Source organism: Oncorhynchus clarkii, chromosome 2 (assembly GCF_045791955.1).
Source record: "Oncorhynchus clarkii lewisi isolate Uvic-CL-2024 chromosome 2, UVic_Ocla_1.0, whole genome shotgun sequence".
NCBI classification, from domain to species: domain Eukaryota; kingdom Metazoa; phylum Chordata; class Actinopteri; order Salmoniformes; family Salmonidae; genus Oncorhynchus; species Oncorhynchus clarkii.
Window position 1 is genome coordinate 60,695,394 of NC_092148.1, and position 20,042 is coordinate 60,715,435.

The 20,042-nt window shown below is 41.0% G+C and overlaps 1 protein-coding gene across 1 annotated transcript in view; it reads right to left on the reverse strand.

The window, feature by feature from the left end:
* LOC139371084 (cadherin 13, H-cadherin (heart)) overlaps positions 1-20,042 on the reverse strand; it is a 531,337-nt gene that overhangs the window by 151,535 nt on the left and 359,760 nt on the right. The gene's annotated exons all lie outside the window — the stretch shown is intronic.

The following is a 20,042-nucleotide window of genomic DNA, read 5'->3' on the forward strand; positions in this document are numbered from 1 at the left end:
AGGTGGTATAGTAAGTGGAGGTGGTATAATAAGTGGAGGTGGTATAGTAAGTGGAGTTGGTATAATAAGTGGAGATGGTATAATAAGTGGAGGGGGTATAATAAGTGGAGGGGGTATAATTAGTGGAGGTGGTATCATAAGTGGAGGGGGTATAATAAGTGGAGGGGGTATAATTAGTGGAGGTGGTATCATAAGTGGAGGGGGTATAATAAGTGGAGGTGGTATAATAAGTGGAGGTGGTATAATAAGTGGAGGTGGTATAATAAGTGGAGGTGGTATAGTGAGTGGAGGTGGTATAATAAGTGGAGGTGGTATAATTAGTGTAGGTGGTATAATAAGTGGAGGTTGTATAAATAGTGGAGGTGGCATAATAAGTAGAGGTTGTATAATTAGTGGAGGTTTGTATAATTATTTTGCTTAATCGCATATAGGCAACTCCAAAATCCCACAGAGGTTGTGAAATATGAATGAAACTCGAATGCTTTTGAAAATAGGATTGCTATCATTTTCTATCAGTACCCTATGCCTGCTCCCTCACATCTATTAATTTGGATAGTGCAGTCATGGCTAAACAGAACCGTAATATAGGCCTAATTAAACCAAAAAATGCTATTTATTCTGTTGAAAATACATTTATAGTCTGTATTCTTCTCTTTCTTAGGATCTGCCTAAACAAATCAATACATTTATTTTTTAAGGTGTATATTCTCAATGGATTTATTGAAATAGATCTCCACACACATCTACCACTCATCCCTGGCATGCTGGTGAGAGCATGGGAGCTATAAAATGTGTATGCAGGCAAGAATGTGGTAAAAATTTGGTCTGATTGTAAGGGGGTCATAGAAAAAATGTGCCGGCTAAATACCGTGAATCCTATGTGATATTAGTTTTATTAACTCAAGTGTTTCCTTTATTTTGGCAGTTACATGTGTGTCATTAGGGTTGCCTTGCATGTAACGTTATTTCAAATGCTCTTGATCTAGTTCCATGCCCGGAGCATTCCTTACCATTTAGTGATATTTTCTTCATTTCCTCTGATACATTATGATCTCCTCTAGTAATGAAAGAACGGGTAGCATCCCCCTGCTACAGAGAGAGGGAGAGTAGGGAAAGCTAAAGGCATGAAAGAATGTAGTAAAGCACAAACCATCCCAGAGTTATGGAATCATCAGCCCTTATATGTAGAAATGCTTGAAGATACAGTAGCAGTTTCTCCATTGTTGTTTTTACAACTCAAGGCCACTGGGGCTTAACAGATCAAAGATAAAAAAAGCACAAAGTATGTGGTGATCTTCTATACTCTATACTCCCCCATGGATCCTACAGTATATTCTCTGTAGCATCTGTAGAAATATATATGGTCTCATTGGCTGTTATGTTCAGAGAGGAAGGTCTTCCTTGAAAAAATATGTGGATAATTGGGTAATATTTGGTTGAGACATTGATCACTGAGATTATAACCTATCCTCATGCACTAGTTGAATTTCCAATTTGTTATCACTATAGTTTCAACCATCTAAAAGGCACAACCAAATTCCAATGAAAAACCAATGTCAGAGATTTGGTTTAGAGCCTAAATGTCTATATCACTGTGCTTTCAACCATGAAATAATTCTAATGGGAATACAATGTCAGATATTTTGTTTGTTTATTAATGTGTTACTTATCACTGTGCTTAATTTAATAGCAGAACTACATGACTTGGATTGCAGATGAGATTACATTAAAAGTACATGGTGCAAGTCATCAATGCAGTTCGAGATTCTGTGCAGATTCTAACCACAATTGTGAAGATCTCCACAGACCTGCGACAACCTTGAACATGAACGCTTTATATGATGATACAATACATTTATAGTTACAGTAACTTTGAAATGTGGCCTTGGATGTGTTACTAATTTTCAGGTTGAATGTTATATTAGTTTGTAAGACAGCCTGAACTTTAATTTACGTTGATTACTTTTTTCAAATCCATTGTATTTTCCACATAGATGCAACGTCCCAATACATTGACAAATTACGTTGAAACAATGTCGATTCATCTAGTTTGTGCCCGTTCGCTGCCTGCACCCGCACGCCTGACTAGCATCACCACCCTGGATGGTTCCAACCTTGAATATGTGGACATCTATAAGGCCTGCTTGTAGAGGTGGGTCACCTGCTGAAATATGCCTTGGATGGCAGTGCCACTTGCCGACTTTACCTGAGGCCTGGACCCGTACAAATCAGCTGGGCTTGACAATCTGGACCCTCTATTTCTGAAACTATCCGCCGCCATTGTCGCAACCCCTATTACCAGCCTGTTCAACCACTCTTTCATATCGTCTGAGATCCCCAAGGATTGGAAAGCTGCCGCAGTCATCCCCCTCTTCAAAGGGGGTGACACTCTGGACCCAAACTGTTACAGACCTATATCCATCCTGCCCTGCCTATCTAAGGTCTTCGAAAGCCAAGTCAACAAACAGGTCACTGACCATCTCGAATCCCACCGTACCTTCTCCGCTGTGCAATCTGGTTTCCGAGCCGGTCACGGGTGCACCTCAGCCACGGTCAAGGTACTAAACGATATCATAACCGCCATCGATAAAAGACAGTACTGTGCAGCCGTCTTCATCGACCTTGCCAAGGCTTTCGACTCTGTCAATCACCATATTCTTATCGGCAGACTCAGTAGCCTCGTTTTTTCTGATGACTGCCTTGCCTGGTTCACCAACTACTTTGCAGACAGAGTTCAGTGTGTCAAATCGGAGGGCATGCTGTCCGGTCCTCTGGCAGTCTGGGGGTGCCACAGGGTTCAATTCTCGGGCCGACTCTTTTCTCTGTATATATTAATGATGTTGCTCTTGCTGCGGGCGATTCCCTGATCCACCTCTACGCAGACGACACCATTCTATATACTTCTGGCCCGTCCTTGGACACTGTGCTATCTAACCTCCAAACGAGCTTCAATGCCATACAACACTCCTTCCGTGGCCTCCAACTGCTCTTAAACGCTAGTAAAACCAAATGCATGCTTTTCAACCGTTCGCTGCCTGCACCCGCACGCCTGACTAGCATCACCACCCTGGATGGTTCCGACCTTGAATATGTGGACATCTATAAGTACCTAGGTGTCTGGCTAGACTGTAAACTCTCCTTCCAGACTCATATCAAACATCTCCAATCGAAAATCAAATCTAGAGTCGGCTTTCTATTCCGCAACAAAGCCTCCTTCACTCACGCCGCCAAACTTACCCTAGTAAAACTGACTATCCTACTGATCCTCGACTTTGGCGATGTCATCTACAAAATTGCTTCCAACACTCTACTCAGCAAACTGGATGCAGTTTATCACAGTGCCATCCGTTTTGTCACTAAAGCACCTTATACCACCCACCACTGCGACCTGTATGCTCTAGTCGGCTGGCCCTCGCTACATATTCGTCGCCAGACCCACTGGCTCCAGGTCATCTACAAGTCCATGCTAGGTAAAGCTCTGCCTTATCTCAGTTCACTGGTCACGATGGCAACACCCACCCGTAACACGCGCTCCAGCAGGTGTATCTCACTGATCATCCCTAAAGCCAACACCTCATTTGGCCGCCTTTCGTTCCAGTTCTCTGCTGCCTGTGACTGGAACGAATTGCAAAAATCGCTGAAGTTGGAGACTTTTATCTCCCTCACCAACTTCAAACATCTGCTATCTGAGCAGCTAACCGATCGCTGCAGCTGTATATAGTCTATCGGTAATTAGCCCACCCATTTTTACCTACCTCATCCCCATACTGTTTTTATTTATTTTATTTTCTGCTCTTTTGCACACCAATATCTCTACCTGTACATGACCATCTGATAATTTATCACTCCAGTGTTAATCTGCAAAATTTTAATTATTCGCCTACCTCCTCATGCCTTTTGCACACAATGTATATAGACTCTCCTTTTTTCTACTGTGTTATTGACTTGTTAATTGTTTACTCCATGTGTAACTCTGTGTTGTCTGTTCACACTGCTATGCTTTATCTTGGCCAGGTCGCAGTTGCAAATGAGAACTTGTTCTCAACTAGCCTACCTGGTTAAATAAAGGTGAAATAAAAAAATAAAATAAAAATGCACCAAGCTGGTATCTCCTCACAAAAAAGAAAATGAGAACAATAAAAAGTATACACTACCCAACAAACTTTTCAAATCAATACACGTTTTTTTCCAGGAAGCCAAATGGATTCATAACTTGAGGACTTTTATGGAGGGGCGGAAGTTCACAGGAGAAATAAGGCTGTTGATACTGACCCTCTGTCTTGGGTCAGAGATGGAGAGAGAAGCAGAGAGAGGAAGTGAGCGGGCGTGCAGTCTCTCTCTGCAGCAGGCTAATGACAGCACTTTACCATAACCATGCTGCTGAGGCACTCACTGCCACATAAAGCAGCCCTCGGTCTGATGCATGCTCTGGATCCACACCTGGTTATTATTCCATCCTCTACCTCTCCCAATATTTCCCACCCTCTCTTCCGCTATCTGCCCCCCTTTCTCTACTGCCCTTCAGTTGCTCCTTAGGAAAGAGATAAAGTCAAGCTGCTATAGCAACAGAGATTGCTTTTGAATTTCGAAAAGGTCTCTATAATATTTTTTTCCCAAATACCAATTCAAGAACATCAATATTTTAGTAGCTGTTTTGAAGCCACTTAACTATGTTGATCACGTAAACAATCTACACGTTCATTATGGGTGTCTAAAACACACATAATCACAACCAAATGATTTAACATCTTCTGTGAGAATAAACATCCCATTATTAAACATATCAACTGAGACCAGATCAACTGACTGCTGACCCAATATTTCCCTCAAGCCTAACTGGGCCTATTACTGCTGTAGCAGTCTGGTCTCGTTACATTGTATACGTGAATAATCAGCTATAAACACGTGTTTAGTCAAATGCAGAGAAACACACACACATCTCTCTAATGCAGTGGTTAAGACGAGCCATCAATCCACTGTACCGCTGGGTGATGAAACAGGCCAATCCAGACCTAGAATTACAAATGAAAGAAAAGGAAATCACTATCTTAGAAAAAAAAACAGAAAAAAAATTACAAAGTAAAGAATAAAATACAATTTCTGAACTTAAGCAGGAATACAATCTTTGATTTTTGAAGGGAGCCAACAACTAAACTCAAATAAAACATATTACTTTATGGCAAATAAACCTGGTAAATATATCACAGCTCTCACAAAACAAATACACGCTAAACCAGTTATCATTTTTTAAGATAAATATAAAAATGCATTAGAAACAACAAAGTGATTAATTATAATTTTAAAAGCTTCAACGAACATTTATACAAATCTGAATTAAACAACAGTTGGATGGATCCTATAGCTTTCTCAGACTCAAATGATCAGCAGACAAAATATAATCACTAAAAACATAGATCACCCAAAAAGTAATATTAGATACTGTGAAAACATTCACGCGGAGAAAAGCACCAGGAAATGGATGACTTTTCCATAGAATTCTCTTTTTGGAAAAAGTAGCGCCCCTATTTACAGAAATGACAACCAACACACGTCACTCAATTCAGTACTTCATTGTTCCATGTTTCAAACTGTTTTTTTAAAGTTATATTAAAACCAGGGAAAAAGTAAAGTCCGCTGCTGATTATAGACCCATAAGTTGAATAAATTGTGACAACGCTTACAAGCAATAGAATGGCAAACTTGTTACCAGACTTGATACATATCAATCAAACAGGGTTTATAAAAAATAGACACTAACTAAGAAATACAAGACCATGTTTCAGTTTAATACAATATGCAAAAAAACAAGATATAGATTTATCAAGAATGGCTGTTGATGTCCTCGCTCCCACTCCTGTTTGCATTGGTAATTGAACCGATTGCAGAAATAATTAGACAGGACCCAAAAATAACAGGCATCAGTACCTTTTCCAAATTTTGTTACGTTACAGCCTTATTCTAAAATGGATTAAATTGTATTTTTTCCTCATCAATCTACACACATTACCCCATAATGACAAAGCAAAAACAGATTTATAGAAATATTTACAAATGTATTAAAGATATAAAAAACTGAAATATCACATTTACATTGTTGGCAGCATTTACAGCATTGAATTTTCTTGGGTATGACGCTACCAGCTTGGCACACTTGTATTTGGGGAGTTTCTTCATTTCTTCTCTGCAGATCCTCTCAAGCTCTGTCAGGTTGGATGGGGAGCGTTGCTGCACAGCTATTTTCAGGTCTCTCCAGAGATGTTCGATCATGTTCAAGTCCGGGCTCTGGTTGGGCCACACAAGAACATTCAGAGACTTGTTCCGAAACCATTCCTGCCTTGTCTTGGCTGTGTGCTCAGGGTCGTTGTCCTGTTGGAAGGTGAACCTTTACCCCAGTCGGAGGTCCTGAGCGGTCTGGAGCAGGTTTTCATCAAGGATCTCTCTGTACTTTACTCTGTTCATCTTTGCCTCGATCCTGACTAGTCTCCCAGTCCCTGCCGCTGAAAAACATCCCCACAGCATGATGCTGCCACCACCATGCTTCACCGTAGGGATGGTGCCAGGTTTCCTCTAGCTGTGTCATTTGGCATTCAGGCCAAGGAGTTCAATCTTGGTTACATAAGACCAGATAATCTTGTTTCTCATGGTCTGAGAGTATTTAAGTGCCTTTTGGCTAAATCTAAGCAGGCTGTAATGTGCCTTTCACTGAGGAGTGGCTTCCGTCTGGCCACTCTACCATAGGTTCACCCATCTCTACAGAGGAACTCTAGAGATCTGTCAGAGTGACCATCAGGTTCTTGGTCACCTCCCTGACCAAGGCCCTTCACCCCCGATTGCTCAGTTTAGGAAGAGTCTTGGTGGTTTCAAACTTCCATTTAAGAATGATGGAGACCACTGTGTTCTTGGAGTCCATCAATGCTGCAGACATTTTTTGGTACCCTTCCCCAGATCTGTGCCTTGACACAATCCTGTCTTGGAGGTCTACGGACAATTCCATCAACCTCATGGCTTGGTTTTTGCTCCGACATGCACTGTATATACAGTGCCTTGCGAAAGTATTCGGCCCCCTTGAACTTTGCGACCTTTTGCCACATTTCAGGCTTCAAACATAAAGATATAAAACTTTTTGTGAAGAATCAACAACAAGTGGGACACAATCATGAAGTGGAACGACATTTATTGGATATTTCAAACTTTTTTAACAAATCAAAAACTGAAAAATTGGGCGTGCAAAATTATTCAGCCCCTTTACTTTCAGTGCAGCAAACTCTCTCCAGAAGTTCAGTGAGAATCTCTGAATGATCCAATGTTGACCTAAATGACTAATGATGATAAAAACAATCCACCTGTGTGTAATCAAGTCTCCGTATAAATGCACCTGCACTGTGATAGTCTCAGAGGTCCGTTAAAAGTGCAGAGAGCATCATGAAGAACAAGGTACACACCAGGCAGGTCCGAGATACTGTTGTGAAGAAGTTTAAAGCCGGATTTGGATACAAAAAGATTTCCCAAGCTTTAAACATCCTAAGGAGCACTGTGCAAGTGATAATATTGAAATGGAAGGAGTATCAGACCACTGTAAATCTACCAAGACCTGGCCGTCCCTCTAAACTTTCAGCTCATACAAGGAGAAGACTGATCAGAGATGCAGCCAAGAGGCCCATGATCACTCTGGATGAACTGCAGAGATCTACAGCTGAGGTGGGAGACTCTGTCCATAGGACAACAATCAGTCGTATATTGCACAAATCTGGCCTTTATGGAAGAGTGGCAAGAAGAAAGCCATTTCTTAAAGATATCCATAAAAAGTGTCATTTAAAGTTTGCCACAAGCCACCTGGGAGACACACCAAACATGTGGAAGAAGGTGCTCTGTTCAGATGAAACCAAAATTGAACTTTTGATTGTGTCCCACTTGTTGTTGATTCTTCACAAAAAAATACAGTTTTATATCTTTATGTTTGAAGCCTGAAATGTGGCAAAAGGTCGCATAGTTCAAGGGGGCCGAATACTTTCGCAAGGCACTGTATATAGACAGGTGTGTGCCTTTACAAATCGTGTCCAATCAATTGAATTTACCATAGGTAAATTGTAGAAACATCTCAAGGATGATCAAATGAAACAGGATGTGGTATTTCTGTTTTTTACTTTTTATAAATGTGTGTAGATTGCTGAGAATATTCTTTTATATTTAATCCAGTTTAGAGTAAGGCTGTAATGTATTTTTTTTGTTGAAAAAAATCAAGGGTTCTGAATACTTTCGGAAGGCACTGTAAATGAACCAACACTGAAAACTCAATGGCCCCTTTGCTAAAAATATTTTCAGAATACTCGTGGAAAAAAACAAAATAATGGCAATAGGAAAAATGAAAAATAACTCACGATCTATCCTTTAAGTGGACCACAAAAAATATTAAACACTTAGGATGCTTAATAAGTGACGACAAACAACAAATACAGTACCAGTCCATTTGTTTGGACACACCTACAGTACTGATTAAAGGGTTTTTCTTTATTTGCACTAATATCTACATTGTAGAATAATAGTGAAGTCGTCAAAACTATGAAATAACACATATCTACATATATGTAGTAACCAAAAAAGTGTTAAACAAATCTAAATATATTTTATATTTGAGATTCTTCAAAGTAGCTACCCTTTGCCTTGATGACAGTTTTGTACACTCTTGGCATTCTCTCGACAAGCTTTATTACTTTAAGACATGAAGGTCAGTCAATACGGAAAATAACCTCCCAGACTTGGAATTGTATCAACTCACCACCCAGGGCTTTTACTTGTGACATATAGTTTAGTGCACTAAAGAGGAACAGTGGGTACATATTGAAGATGTACATGCTCATCCCAATCATATTTTTGTTCTTATTTTCAAAAGGATAAAGCTAAGAACATGAACAACTTCAGAGTTACGAACACTACAACAATATGGAAGAAAATGAAACGTATTCTACATGAACCAATATTACTCCCTTAAAAGCACAACCCTATGGAACAGTCCTTGGATAGTTTTTCAGAATTCTAAAGGCATAGAAACCGTAAATGACTTGGTAATATGAAATACATGTATTTCCATGACAGAATTAAAAGGCCATTTTTGACTGACCAATGTAGATTTATTTTTATGTATTTTTTTTTCTTCAAATACATGCAACTTAAAAGTTAAATATCACAAAATTTCGATTTGAAATCTTTTAGACCTTTGGTGAATTGTATTTGTGTGAGAAAATGATGTTCATATGATAGCGAAGATATACAAAACCTTGCAGAGAGCATATATCTTAAAAACATTATTTACTATTGGATCCAAGACTTAAATAAACGATGTTGGCACAACATGGAGGGAATGTTGGAGAAACTACCAGAAATGACAGTTAATGAAAAGTTATGCTTAATCCAGTATAAACTAATAATGCATAGAATGTATGATACAGGAGACAAAATTCATTAATTCCACAGCACAATGGCAGAGTCATGTCTTAAGTGTAATACTAAAAATGAGTTAGAAAGTTGGCTGTCAGAAGTATTACAATATGAACTTACTTTTAATCCGCCTGTTTGCATTTGTAAGACATGGTTTATGGGGGGTGTAGTGAGACACAATGGGCTACAAAATGATCTTGTCATGAAAAAACGTTTACTAAAAACTTGGAAATCAATCAATCTAACACATGTACTTAAATATTTAAAAAAAACATGGACAACCGAGAAAAACAAATTAGTACAGTTTAAGGCCATGTGGCAAACAATAATGCAGGCACTAGGGACGGGGGGTGTGAGCAGAGGAGATGTAGCCGTTGTTTGTGTGCATTTGAGGGTTGCTGTTTGTATGTGTATGTTGGTATTTGGTGTGGAGAAAAGTCGAATATCCAATAGCAGTCCAATATCTGCTAGCAGACAATTTATTCTACTGCATCTTCGAACCGGGTTACAGTAATAGGCAATGTAAAGCCCCACTATTACCAATTACTAGAAGAAAACGGTGATCAGTGAACCAAATTGTCACACTTTGAAAGAATCCTGTCTTCATCTCTGAGTAAAGGACCATGGTGATGAGAGAAATACAAATACACAATGCTGAGAACATAGGATAAATACACTTTCCTTCTCTCTCTTCACATCTGGTCAAGTCAGGGGACCATCTCTCAGTTCATTGGTCATCTGAGTGTCGTCCTAATCCTGTCAGATAGCCTATCTCTGCTTAGTCCTCAGATGTACCCATACATCCATGCAGGAACACTAGACTGAACCACAATCCCTACCAAGATAAGCACTAACTGCAGTAGGTTCAGACTTCCAATTCACCACTGAGTAGAGAACATACCCTTTTTTGCCTGGTACTGCAATGGAATATGGCCCACATCACTTTGTGGCATTTTATTCTTTGCCGTTCAGCCATGGCCTCACTTTACCGTGGCACTAATACACATTGATTATTGGGACTAGGGATATTTATAATGCCCAGCTTTCCATGTCCTTTCAGAATATAAGGGCACAAGGTAATTTGAGACATTTATTCTGAATTAGCAAGTAACAACCTTGACTTGAGAGTTCGAGGCTACCACTTACCTGTCCGCTTTTTATGATGACAGTTACCCATTATATTAAGCCATTCTCTGGACAGATTGCTCTTAAATTGCTTCTACTCCTCTACCATTTGAAAAATAAAAGATGTGTACTTGAAGTATTGAGAGCTGGTGCCACAGTTCCTGGAAACCCACCAGCTCATAGCGTATACTGTATGTTCACTTGTCCAGGGAAGGAGATATTACCCAATTGGCTTTGGGACCCAAATTAATTATGTCAAATTGTTTCCTTGAATAGGAAAAAATACATTTGATTCTTTGAAATAGTACATAAATAAGTATTTTCTTTGGCAAACTTTTTTCCTGATAGCTTTAACTTCACAACAGTTGTCAAATTACAGTACTGCTCAGTCAAGGGGAATACGTCTACACTGTTCCTGGTTCGTTTTATAGGCATATTGTTACAGGAAAATGACATTCAAGTAAGCGCAACACGTCAACATCAAGAGCGGGTCTGCTTTAAATGATTCATGTAGGCCTATTGTAAATTATACTGTGCTCTCCAGTTTTCTGCGGGGTTAATGAAGTCACTCAGTCTTTCTCTGCTTCTCTCTCCTTCTCAGTGTATTTCTCTCCCTTGCGGCGATTCTCTCTCCTTATTCCTGTCAGTTTCTTCCATCTGTCTCTTAATGGCAATATTTCTCATCTCTTAATTTCCCTATTCTCTGTTCCATCCATGTTCTCTGTTCTCCTCCGGAGAAGACAATGCTGATGTGGGCTAAGTTGTCCCAGGCCCCTATTGACTGAGCCACTCTGTCTGTGAGACTCAATTAATTAAAAGAAGAACAAGAAAAGATGAACAACCCGCAATACCCAGGGGGCTCAATTTATCTACAGGAATTCACAGCTTGAAAAAAAGTGATTGACACTCCTAACCTTCATTGGGATGTAATCTTCATCTTTAGCACTCTGAGATCTAATTAATTAGTGGAATCTCATTTCCGACCTAATGCAACTGGACAGAGCCGTGATGGAGGAGGGCGGCAGAGGGGAGGAGGATAGGAGAAGAGGAGAGCCCAGAGGAGGGGGGGGGGGGAGGTGCCATATTCCATCACTGTCTGTGAACTGTGTCCACCGTATTCATCCCACCAGAGCGAGAGGGGGATCTAGACAGGGGGCATTGTCCACAACCGCTGGCACACTGGCTATGTGACATCTTACTTTCACACAAACATCACACCATAGCCATAGGATCAGTTCAGGAAAGGCTTTGCATGATCAGGACCTTGTGAGTGAAGCATCTGCTTACATGGAATATATGGAATAGAATCAGCATAGTACTTCACTCTCCTAGACTCTAGAGAACCAGTATCAGAGCAAATAGTATGAGAGACAAAGTAGTGTCCAACAAAGTGTGTGCTTGTGTGTCAGAGAAAAGGAGTGTGGGTGTGTGAGAAAAGGGTGGAATAAGGAAGGATAAATCAGAGAGAGTGTTTGTTGAATGTGGACTGACCCATTTCTCTTAGATGCTAATTGACATTGATGTAAAGTAGTAAAGTAGGTGATTCTTCTCTCAGGTCAGTTAATTTGTCTTCTAGGTAATCTGTTTTTAGTGTCCAACTCACAAAATGCACGTATTATAACAATGAAAGGCCATAAACCTCCTATACACTCTGATGTCCTTCCAGATTCCCTCTGTCTACCCAAGGACACCAGAGGACAAAAATCAGTTAACCACCTAACTGAGGAACTCAATTTAACCTTGCGCAATACCCTAGATGCAGTTGCACCCCTAAAAACTAAAAACATTTCTCATAAGAAACTAGCTCCCTGGTACACAGAACATATTCGAGCTCTGAAGCAAGCTTCCAGAAAATTGGAACGGAAATGGCGCTACACCAAACTGGAAGTCTTCCGACTAGCTTGGAAAGACAGTACTGTGCAGTACCGAAGAGCCCTTACTGCTGCTCGATCATCCTATTTTTCTAACTTAATTGAGGAAAATAAGAACAATCCGAAATTCCTTTTTGATACTGTCGCAAAGCTAACTAAAAAGCAGCATTCCCCAAGAGAGGATGGCTTTCACTTAAGCAGTGATAAATTCATGAACTTCTTTGAGGAAAAGATCATGATTATTAGAAAGCAAATTACGGACTCCTCTTTAAATCTGCATATTCCTTCAAAGCTCAGTTGTCCTGAGTCTGCACAACTCTGCCAGGACCTAGGATCAAGAGAGACGCTCAAGTGTTTTAGTACTATATCTCTTGACACAATGATGAAAATGATGAAAATAATCATGGCCTCTAAACCTTCAAGCTGCATACTGGACCCTATTCCAACTAAAATACTGGAAGAGCTGCTTCCTGTGCTTGGCTCTCTATCCACCGGATGTGTACCAAACTCACTAAAAGTAAAAGTAATAAAGCCTCTCTTGAAAAAGCCAAACCTTGACCCAGAAAATATAAACAGCTATCGGCCTATATCGAATCTTCCATTCCTCTCAAAAATTTTAGAAAGGGCTGTTGCACAGCAACTCACTGCCTTCCTGAAGACAAACAATATATACGAAATGCTTCAGTCTGGTTTTAGACCCCATCATAGCACTGAGACTGCACTTGTGAAGGTGGTAAATGACCTTTTAATGGCATCAGACCAAGGCTCTGCATCTGTTCTCGTGCTCCTAGACCTTAGTGCTGCTTTTGATACCATCGATCACCACATTCTTTTGGAGAGATTGGAAACCCAAATTGGTCTACACGGACAAGTTCTGGCCTGGTTTAGATCTTTTCTGTCGGAAAGATATCAGTTTGTCTCTGTGAATGGTTTGTCCTCTGACAAATCAACTGTAAATTTCGGTGTTCCTCAAGGTTCCGTTTTAGGACCACTATTGTTTTCACTATATATTCTACCTCTTGGGGATGTCATTCGAAAACATAATGTTAACTTTCACTGCTATGCGGATGACACACAGCTGTACACTTCAATGAAACATGGTGAAGCCCCAAAATTGCCCTCGCTAGAAGCATGTGTTTCAGACATAAGGAAGTGGATGGCTGCAAACTTTCTACTTTTAAACTCGGACAAAACAGAGATGCTTGTTCTAGGTCCGAAGAAACAAAGAGATCTTCTGTTGAATCTGACACTTAATCTTAATGGTTGTACAGTCGTCTCAAATAAAACTGTGAAGGACCTCGGCGTTACTCTGGACCCTGATCTAGCCTCCCTACACTGGCTTCTTGTCAAGGCAAGGGCTGATTTCAGGGTTTTACTGCTAACCTACAAAGCATTACATGGGCTTGCTCCTACCTATCTCTCTGATTTGGTCCTGCCGTACATACCTACATGTACGCTACGGTCACAAGACGCAGGCCTCCTAATTGTCCCTAGAATTTCTAAGCAAACAGCTGGAGGCAGGGCTTTCTCCTATAGAGCTCCATTTTTATGGAATGGTCTGCCTACCCATGTAAGAGACGCAAACTCGGTCTCAACCTTTAAGTCTTTACTGAAGACTCATCTCTTCAGTGGGTCATATGATTGAGTGTAGTCTAGCCCATCAGCTGATGTACGAAGGGCTATATAAATACATTTGATTTGATTTTAATTTGATTTGATCTTAGAAAAAAGGGTCCCAATAGGATAATCATATTTGGTTCCAGGTGTAACCCTTTTCGGTTCCAGGTAGACCTATTTTGGGTTCCATGTAGATCCCTCTGTGGAAAGGGTTTTACATCAAATCAAATTTACTTATAAAACCCTTCTTACATCAGCTGATGTCACAAAGTGCTGTACAGAAACCCAGCCTAAAACCACAAACAGCAAGCAATGCAGGTGTAGAAGCACGGTGGCTAGGAAAAACTCCCTAGAAAGGCAGGAACCTAGGAAGAAACCTAGAGAGGAACCAGGCTATGAGGGGTGGCCAGTCCTCTTCTGGCTGTGCTAGGTGGAGATTATAACAGAACAAGATGTTCAAATGTTCATAGATGACCAGCAGGGTCAAATAATAATACATGGAACCCAAAAGGGTTCTACCTGGAACCAAAAACAGTTCATCAAAGGGTTCTTCTAGATAGCAGCTTTTTTTCTAAGAGTGTACACTGTGGGAGAATATTTGGGCATTTGGCTGAAAATCATCCGTTCTGTAAAACAGTAGACCTCTGTAAAAGTTTTCTGACCTGACATTCTGATCATAGGCAGCCTGGAAGCATAGAGAGTCCCAAGAAGCCAATCTAAAGGTGCATTACGATGTCAGAAGATGAAAGGGCTGAGGAGAGAAAGAGAAGGAGAAAGAGAAAAGGGGAGAAAGGAAAGAGTAAGGCAGCAGAGAAGAACCCCTCCCTCCGTTCTATCTCAGAACGCCGCTCCTTCTCTCCCTCTCTTCAGAGCTCCCTTTAGAGCATCACAACTCTATTTCTGAAGCCAGGTGCCTCAATCTCTGGATCATAATAGGGAAATAAAAGGGAGTTTATAAACTGGAGTGCACACATCAGATCTGCAGTAATGACATTCTACCAATTGAAGTCGCCGATGTATTATTTGCATATAGATGACATAATATAATAACTCTCTCCCCTACCTGGAGGAAGAGTAAATATTTTTCTGTCTGCTTTGTCTCATTGTGGTGACAGAGGGAAGCAGCTGCTAATTGAGGAGAGGAAGGAATCTTTATGTGGCGACTGACATTCAATTATGTCTGAGGGATCAGATTAGGTGGCGGACGAGGAATGTCTGAAAACAACATTTTGCGGGCGGTGGAGGACAGGCGGGGCGGTAATTTGAATGGCTGTTTCAGGGCGGGGGTGAATGCTGCTGCTCTGAATGAAATCACTACGCTATGACCCGGGAGTAATTGGATGTCCGAAGTGAAGCGCTGAGAAATAGAGGTAGAGACAGAGAGAGTGAGAGAGATGCTCAGTTAGTAGAGCATGGTGCTTGCAACGCCAGGATAGTGGGGTCGATTCCCTGGACCACTCATACTTAAAATGCATGCTTGACTGTAAGTTGCTTTGGATAAAAGCGTCTGCTAAATGGCATATATTATTACATACAGTATATTATTATTATATTAAAGTTGGAGAGAGAGAGCGAGAGAGAGAGGTGAGGAATTGAGGAGGCATTATTGGGAGTTGGAAAAACTGACAGGCAGGCAGAATGAATGGTAGACTTGTGATGAGGACAACTTGTCAAAGCCAGAGTTCCACACACACACACACACACACACACACACACACACACACACACACACACACACACACAGCCTATCTCATCCCCAAGCCAAATAAACCATTTCACAAGCACTGCTTTCTAATCAGCCCAAACACCATGATGAGATCACACTGGCAAGGTCAAAACTAATAAACGGGGTCATTCTCCCACGCCTCCATTACTCATTATGTACTGCTGATCAAGCTGAGCGCTATGGATTCCATTCATACCATGTACCTTCATGTATAACTAGGAGGACCGCGGTGACAAATGGAAGGTAAACATCCATTTGTCACATCAAGAACATAGAACAAAGAAGGGGAATACCAGTTACCATGGCCATCGTATCAACATGATTGGTTATAACGAGATAGATACACAGGTACAACAAACCCAGAAAATAACGTTTGTCTGTCCTCTTGTCACTCTTAAATAAATGTCTTGTTATTGTACCATTTTCTTGTTAAGTGTTATTTTGTGTCTGACAGAGATATGAATTTAACAAGTAGCTCTGATAACCCATCTGTTTAAACTCAGACAGATGGATAGACGGATGGATGGACCAACAGAGCCATTGGAGCATTCAGGATAGGTCATGTTCCTAGCTGGCTCACTCTCAGAGGTAACAAGAACAGTGAATGTGGACAGACCTCTGCTCCCCAGACCCCACAAAGAGAGGACATTGATTTGAACGTTGATTTTGGCTCTTTGTAATTCATCCGTATGGAAGAGAAGGAGGAGGGGCTGCCAGGCATATCGATTGGCTGCCGTTACCAGTGACAGGTCCCAGATTGCCCAGAGAGAATTAGAAATCCACAGTCACCATCATTAAGAGTCTGCCCACACCAGTTAGGTCCCAGCCAAACCAGCAGCACCATGGGCCTGTACATCGTAATCTACACCCCCATCACTACTTCCTCAATCACATTAGTCTGCCTTTCTGTGTGTGTGTGTGTGTGTGTGTGTGTGTGTGTGTGTGTGTGTGTGTGTGTGTGTGTGTGTGTGTGTGCGTGCGTGTGTATGTATACATGTGTTCGAGCGTGCGTGCGTGTGTCAGTGACACCTGGCAAAGCCATTGCAGAGTAAACTAGATTAAAGACACAGCTTGAAACATATCAGAGCTGCTCAAATAATCATAGCAGGGTGTTGATGATTCAAACCTACAACGTTTGCTTTTTATTGGCACATACTAGAAGCAAATATGACTTTCCATTATGTTATTTTCTTTTTGACTCACATTTAATAATATGTGCATTACTACTCACTGCTTTGTGCTAACCTAAAGAGCTTTACACTGCTCTGTGCTTAAGCAACAGAGCACAAGCCTCACTAATGAAAGTGCTGGCATTATAAACCATCGTGGAGGTCCCCAATGGGTTTAAGAGCATAGCAACACACTACACAACACCTGTCAGTCACTCAGAGTGCAATACATCCTCAGAGCAGCAGCAGCATGGGTCAGAGGAGATCCAGAGGAGATAAGTAGCAACACATCATTATACACACGACCTCCAGCTGACCTTTCATTGTGCTTCAGCAGGAATCACAGGCTGTAATGAGGGGAGATGAGTGGAGATGTGTTGTGGAGACAAGTATAGACCAAAAGCCTTCGCTAAATATGGTACATGCACACAGCATGTACCATATAATTGAATTGAATAATTTCAAATGATAGAGGAATGTGGGAATGTACACTGAGTGTACAAACATTAGCAACACATTCCTAATATTGAGTTGCACCTCCACTCCTACAGAAAAGCCTAAATTAGTCGGGACATGGACTTGTTCAACAGGGATGCTGGCCCATGTTGACTCCAGTGCTTCCCACAGTTGTGTCAAGGTGGCCGGATGTCCTTTGGTGGTGGACCATTCTTGATACACACAGGAAACTGTTGCGCTGCGTTGCAGTTCTTGACACAAACCTGTGCGCCTGGTAGTGCGCACTACCATACTCCATTCAAAGGCACTTAAATACTTTGTCTTGCCCATTCACCCTCTGAATGGCACACATACACAATCCATGTCTTAATTGTCTCAAGGCTTAAACATCCTTCTTTAACCTGTCTCCTCCCCTTCATCTACACAGATTTAAGTGGATTTAACAAGTGACATCAATAGGGGATAATCATTTTTCACCACTTTTTTTTTAACATAACAGCAATTGTAGGGACACCACACAGAGAGTTGATAAACTTCACAGTGCCATGATGACCACACGCCATGAACCCGATTCATCTGAAAAGCTGGCTGGTACTGAAACAGGGGTGTAGGCCAGATAAAGCTTGGGCTGACAGTGCATCTGTGTGCTGAAGAGTGATGGCCTCCGGGTCCTGGGCAGGTCCAAGGTGAAATTGTCTGTCGGAGGAGAGGAGAGAGGAAGCTCTACTCCGCTGTGCTGCAGGTACTGATGACTGTGGACAGGATGTAAGATCGTCGCGATGAGGGGAGGGGAGGTTGGTCGTTTGACGAGGGGAGGCAGGCCGTGACAGCACAATGGACTGGAAAGTCCATTAATCACAATGCCCCACAGCCAGGAGACTGAGACAACAGCTCTAAACACTAACATGAAACATATACACGTAGGCACACACACAAACCCACATAAAAACACACACAGAGCCCATTATTCAGGGCTATCAATCTGACAGACAGCTGGTATAACTCACACATTGTGCCTGTCAAATCAACCAATCACATCTGCCACTGGAAAGGCCATGTGTAGTACACCGGCTTAAAAATGCAAACATACCTTTACATCCACAGCAGCTTAAAGTTGATTCCTTTCTGAAGAACAAGTGAAAGCATTTGATGTTAACCAATTGATTTTTGCCATGATTGAAATGTCTGAGCATGAGAGTGTTGTGTAGTTCTGGCCAGCGTCTGTGAGACTGTGTGTCCATCAGATTGACTACTGATAGACTACTGCTCTTAGGCTTGCAGAGACAGAGAGATCCGATCTCTAAAGTCTGTCTTTCCTGTCTGATGGGCTACATACAGTATATGCTACTTCACAGCCCCTAGGAAAATGGCCCCTTCTGTGTACGATATTAGCTGTCAAAAATATAGTCTGCCATTGATCCAAAAAGTGAGAGACGGAAAGAAAGGAGAGAGGAGCAGACAAAGTGGAGGGAAAAATAGATACGGAGGACATAGATGTGCATATCAAGACAGAATTTAACACCTGAGTGAGAGTGGTGGAGGGAAAATCAACTTGATTTCAATGTGACAAAATAGATTTTCCAATTTTCGATGGACTGCTTTGCTTTGCCTCCCGTGGTACCATGGAATGTCCATCTAAATACACTTACAGCTCAACCTGAATTATGTCCAATGCATTTACAGGGTGGAGGAACAACGTTTTTCATCCAGCAAAAAAAAGTAGTTTGGTGTGCCAGACGGAGGGCGTGCGATACATACTTCTGAGTATCTGCTGAAGTAGCCAAGGTTTAAAGCTCTCCAGACACCTAGAAGATACAGATGTAGGATCTTTTGTGTTGCTGAGATTTTCCTGCTCAGCAGGTAATGCAAACTTGCAGTGTATTCGATGTTTAAAAAGGCTTCTAAAGACAATGATTAGTTGATTTTTGGTGTGTTAGCTGGGGCTGGGGCAAAAGTGTGACACCAATCAGGCCACCGAGCACTGAAGTTGCCTATCCATTGTTTACATAATTTTCATGCTCATTAAACCATTCAGTGACCACTCATGCCCTGTGGATGGGTGCATTGTCATGGGAGCCAAAATAATGGCTTTTTCTACATGACCCTAAGCATGATGGGATGTTAATTACTTAAGTATCTCAGGAACCACACCTGTGTGGAAGCACCTGCTTTCAATATACTTTGTATCCCTCATTTACTAAAGTGTTTCCATCATTTACTAGTGTTTCCATAATTTACTAAAGTGTTTCCATCATTTACTAGTGTTTCCATCATTTACTAAAGTGTTTCCATCATTTACTAAAGTGTTTCCATCATTTACTAGTGTTTCCATCATTTACTAAAGTGTTTCCATCATTTACTAAAGTGTTTCCATCATTTACTAGTGTTTCCATCATTTACTAAAGTGTTTCCATCATTTACTAAAGTGTTTCCATCATTTACTAAAGTGTTTCCATCATTTACTAAAGTGTTTCCGTCATTTACTAAAGTGTTTCCGTCATTTACTAAAGTGTTTCCATCATTTACTAAAGTGTTTCCATCATTTACTAAAGTGTTTCTATCATTTACTAAAGTGTTTCCATCATTTACTAAAGTGTTTCCATCATTTACTAAAGTGTTTCCATCATTTACTAAAGTGTTTCC